This window comes from Canis lupus, chromosome 4 (assembly GCF_003254725.2).
Source record: "Canis lupus dingo isolate Sandy chromosome 4, ASM325472v2, whole genome shotgun sequence".
NCBI lineage: Eukaryota > Metazoa > Chordata > Mammalia > Carnivora > Canidae > Canis > Canis lupus.
The window spans coordinates 12,049,916-12,055,488 of NC_064246.1; the positions used below are offsets into that span (position 1 = coordinate 12,049,916).

The 5,573-nt window shown below is 39.8% G+C and overlaps 1 pseudogene; it reads left to right on the top strand.

Annotated features, from left to right (window-relative positions):
- Nucleotides 1-3,370: 3,370 nt before the first annotated feature.
- Nucleotides 3,371-3,677, top strand: LOC118354529 (60S ribosomal protein L30-like; annotated as a pseudogene).
- The last annotated feature ends 1,896 nt before the right edge of the window (nucleotides 3,678-5,573 follow it).

Here is a 5,573-nt window from a genome sequence, read left to right on the forward strand (position 1 = left end):
AACAATCTTAACTTTTTTTTTTTTTTTTAATTTCAAGCCATCTTCTACATATTGGGGAAACAGGCAAAGTATAAAATAAAACTATCAACCAGGGGTTGGTGTTGGCTGCAGCTGAAAGACTGTGGCTTTTTTAACCTTGAAAGGAAAAGCTTCCATCCTTCCTCGTTCGACAAGATCCTGTAGCTACAAAAGCTTGTTAAGGCCCAAACTTAGAAGAGAATTTCTTCTCCAGTTTTCCCAGCAGATGTGCCTCTAAACAAGCCAACACAACAGCTCTTTTTCGGTGGAGCTACCATCTGTCCAGACTCTGCCTTGGGAAGACCTAACTGTAGGCAGGGTAACAGGAGGCTCAGTCCTTCCAAGATAGGATCCCCTGTGAGCGCCACCCAGCGGGAAGCCTGCTCTTGCCATGGAGAAGCCCTGGGGATTCTGCAGTGTGAGGAGGAGCAGCAGCACACTGGTTTTCTCCCCTTTCAGAGATGCTTCACTTGGGGGAACCATTGCTCAAACACATTAGGCAGACGGAAACCGTGGCTGCGTTGTAACCAGCCATGTAACCCGGCCTCATCCCATGCAGTGTTAGAGGTTGCCCCACCTCCTGCTCCCTTGTAGAATCACATGGTGCTTCTCCAAGGGGTGGCTTTGGTTTGGAGAAGTTAATTTCAGAGACTGGTAGGAAGGGAGCCAACTGGCAGCACAGTCCCTCCTCAGAGCTGTCCAGGCTCACGTCCCTGTGAACACTGCAGGTTTTTAGCATGGGGCAGCAAGATCCATCACTTGTATGGATTCCAGTGTATGAACTCTGCTGTATGTTCATATCAATCCATCTTCTCCATGAAGCTTTCCCGACCTCTGAAACCCACATCATTCTCAACATGACTGACTTCCTTCAACTTCTTAGGCTTCGGTTGTTTATCTCACCTACCAACTCAAGCTCTTTAGTGTGGCTTTCTGGGGGACCCGAGTGGGAGATAATCCTGAGGTGGTGTGGGGCTTAGTAGGAAAGAGTGCCATGGTTGAGTGGCAATGTCTACCCTAGTTCTGAGACCAGAAACAAGCGCAGTGATATTCCCAAAACGTTTTCCAGCAGTGCCTTGCTTATGTTCTTATTTACCTTTCATTCCCAGTGGGAATATGAAACTCTACACCATGTCTTCTGCTTCTCCTAAATTTTCCCCCAGTGCCCCGCACAACGCTAGATACACTTATTTACCTAGTTTGAACTATTATCACAAACTTTCAGCAGTTCTGGAAGCACTGGGACGGCCATCTTATAAGTTTGCTACAGTCTCTGTAATCACCTTGGAACCTCTTGAGTTGCATATCCTCCCTGTCTCTTACTCTCTCCGTCTTGTACCTCTCTGTGTCAGCAGGTGACTGGGGTGATCAAATGATACACTGGAGAACATCACCCTATGGTATATAATCAAGTGCTAAATTATGTGGCACAGACCGCAGGAATTCAGAGAGGATGAACATCAACATGTAGACACTCCTGGTTTGAAAAAAAAAAAAAAAGACACTCTTGGTTTGTGAGTGGGTTCTCTCATTCCACAAATATTTGTGAGCTACATACTTGGCAGTTGCTGGGAAATGATGGTGAGCAGAACTGGCAGGGTCTCTGTCCTTGTGGCATTTCCAGGCTCTTTCACTCACAGGTGTGTGTTCATAGTTACCCAGTGTCCAAAGAACAGGTCTTGGATCCAGCTGGAACCACTTAAGGTCTGGAACTTTAGTGGCCATTTCCCAAAAAAACCATCTACCACACAGTAGGAAATCACTGTTTTGATTTTTTCCCACCATAAATTAGTTTTTCCTATGCTAGAATTTCACATAAATGGAATCATATATTTTGTGCTGTCTTGTGTGAAGCTTCTTTAACTCAGCATGATCCATTTGAGGTTTGTCCATATTGTTGCATGCTGTAGGAGTTTGCTCCCTTGTATTGCTTAGTGGCATTCCATCACATCGATGTGCCATTTTGCTTCTCCATTCTGCTCTTCACAAACATCTGGGCGATTGCCATTGCCTCTGCCTGCTCCTGCGGGCTTTCTCCCGCAATAAAGAGAATGGTCACTGGAGTCAAACTGACAAAGTTTAGAGCTACTTGCTGAGTAACACTGAGCAAGTGGTTCGGCCTCTCTGATTCTCAGCTTGCTCCCTGCAGAAGTATTAGTGATAATACCTTGGAGCAGAAAATGGCTCTAAGACCAGGATCTGGAACATAGCCAGTGCTTTATTTTTTATTTTACTTTATTTTATTATTTATTTATTTTTTTAATGATTGTTGCATTAGTTTCCTAAAGCTGCTATCACAAAGTATCACAAACTTGCAGGCTTAAAACAACAGAAATGTATTTTCTCACAGTTCTGAAGCCTGGCAGTCTAAAATCAAGATGCCAAGGAGAGCCATGCTCTCAGGCTCCAGAGAAGAATCTGTTCTATGCCTTGCTTTTAGCTCTGATGTTGCCAGTAAACGCTGGAGCTCCTTGGCCTGAGGATGGCATCACTCGAATTTCTGCCTCCATCTTCACATGGCATTCTTCCCTGTATCTCATGTCTCTGTGTCTCTTCTTTTCTTAGAAGGATACCATTAATATTGGATTAAGTGCTCACCCTACTCCAGTATAAGCTCATTTTAACTAATTACATCTGCAACAACCCTATTTCCAAATAAAGTCACATTCTGAGGGTCCAGGAGGGACATGAATTTGAAGAGTGAAGGACTATCCAATCCACTGGAACTTTCTCCTCAACTAAGTTATAAAATCACTTATCTGAAAGGTTGTGTCTTATACAATATTAGTCTGCATCCCTTGCACACACTCAGTGGTCAATAAATGTTTGATAAAGCAGAAATTGATAGAGATGATGGATTTGAACTGTACTCTGAAGATAGATAAGAAGAAAAGATAGTATGGCAGGATATGGCATAGATTTTTAGCTTCACTCATACTGTATCTTTCTGGAAGCTTTGAAGTCAGAGACTAATACACTTCCACAAGAAATTAGCATTTTTATATAACTAATCAGAGATCCATGTTGTTTCATCTAGATTTGATTAAAAATAAAGTTAGAAAAAGATTGGAAATGATTTTCATATTTTATCTCAGCTGTAGTTAACACATTTCTTTAATATTTGTTCTCAAATACAACAGTGTTATGACATTCTACTAGACCTGGCAAATTCTTCCTAGGAGTCCGAGACTACTGAACTATGCAAACACTTCCTCACAGAATCATTAACTTCACAGTTATTTAGCTAAGAAGGGGGGAAAAATCAAGTTTATCCTTCCTTTCTCCCTCCCTGATCATCTTGGTGGCTGCTCTTGGCAGGTGGCCAAAGACCAAGAGAGCCTAAGGCAGGAGGATGGTGGCCACAAAGATGAGGAAAAAGTCACTGATGTCATCAATTCTAGGCTCCAATTCATTATAAAAAGTGGAAAGTGCATGCTGAGGTCAGACCCTGAAAATGATCAGATTTGACAAAGCAAAACCAGCCATTCTAGCCAACAACCACCCAGCCTTGAGGAAGTGGTGTCCATCATGACAGTGGCAATAATATGGAATTGGGCACAGCTTGTGGAAAATACTACAGACTCTACATGCCGTCTGTCATTGATCCAGGTGACTCTGGCATCATTAGAAGTATGCCAGAACAGACTGGGGAAAAGTAAATCACACTGGCCAGAACTTGTTTTAAAAAAAATCAAATTTAAATTCTTTGTTTATACAAGCATAGGTATTAATAAGGACCATGTCTATTCTAATTTCCTTTGTATCTTCTACATTGTTTACATAACTTGCTTTCATGGCCTCCAATTCCATAGGAATAGTTTGTCAAGCATCAGAAATCACTATTAGCTATAAATTAGAAAATAATCTTTAGTGTTATTATTTACAATGGCCAAAGGATAGGAATATGAAGTCTGCCTGATTTCTTGTGATCTTCAAGCACTTTTTAAGATGAAAAGATACAAAAGTTTCCCAATTGCTATACTTCAAAGATGCTGAAATATTAAGTAGGCTCAAAAAGTAATTACTATTTTCTCATTGACAGTTTTCTATTTACTTCTGCAAGCAACCGTGTGTAGGAATTCACATTCCCCCCCCAAAGAAATCAATAAAAGTGCTTTCATTTTGAATGTAAACAAGATAAAACTAAAAGCTATGTTTAATTTTTTTCTGAACTCACTACAGTTCTAAAGCAGTTCAACTCCACTAAAATTATTGCTTGAAATTTTGCCCAAGTATTGAAAGCAATTCTCATATCCTATAAAAGACAATAGTAGGGACAACCACAAAGATAATCAAAAAGCTAATTGCTTACATAATGAGGAATAAATCCCCAAAGGGGCTGCCTATACCCCAAATACACTTTTCCACCTTTCCTGAATTTTCTCTACTATGATCTAGTTTTAAGTTCCTAAAGCTTGGTTTCAAATTCAAACCTTTTCTGAGAGAGATAACTAAAAAACACACTTGCCTAGTCAAATGCATGATATTAGATCATGCCTGGGTGGGGCCTTGAGAAATTGTGACCCTGCACAGGTACATTTTCACAAGTATGAGAACTATATTTGCAACACAACTTGAGTCTTTCCTTTTTTATATGTCTTCACAATAACCCAAAAGAAGATGGTTTTTTTTTTTTTGAGAAGATGTCTTTAACTGAGGTTAAATTCATATAACATAAAATTAAGTATTTTAAACTACATAATTTAGCTCGCTTAGTACAGTCAGTGTTGTACAATTCTCACCTCTACTAGTTCCAAAGCATTCTCATCACTCCAAAATAAAACCTCTTACCCATTAAGCAGGTACTCCCTACTCTCCCCTCCTGCCAGCCTTGGAAACCACCAATCTGCATTCTATCTCTATTGATTTACCTTTCCTTGTGTGTGTTTTGTTTTTATTGAAGTTCAATTTGATTTACCTTTCCTATATGTTTCATATAAATGGAATCATGCAATTCATGGTCTTTCTGTGTTTGACTTCCTTCACTTAGCATAATGTCTTTGAAGTTCACCCATGTGGTAGCTTATTGGCACTTAATTCCTCTTTATGACCAAATAATACTCCATTATATGGATTCACCATATTTTGTTCATCCATTCATCTATTGATGAAAATTTGGGCTTTTTCACCTTTTTGCTATTGTAAATAATGCTGCTATAAATACACATGCACAAATATTTGTCAGAACAGCCTGTTTTCAATTCTTTGAAGTATATACCTAGAAGTGGAATTGCTGGGTCATATGGGTAATTCTGTGCTTAACTTTTGAGGAATCACCAAACTGTTTTTCACACCAGCTGAACCATTTTTCACTTCCTACAGCAATGTATAATGATACCAATTTTATCACCTCTTCCCCAAAACTTGCTACTTTCTGCATTTTTAGCTTGTTTTTATTGTAGCCATTCTCATGAGTGTGAAATGGCATCTCAGTATGGTTTTCATTTGCATTCCCCTAATGACTAATGATGTTGAGTGTCAGATGTTTTCAGCCCATGCTACAAAGCTGCAATGCCTCTGTAAAAACCTATATGATGCCCTAAGCATTTATGGTT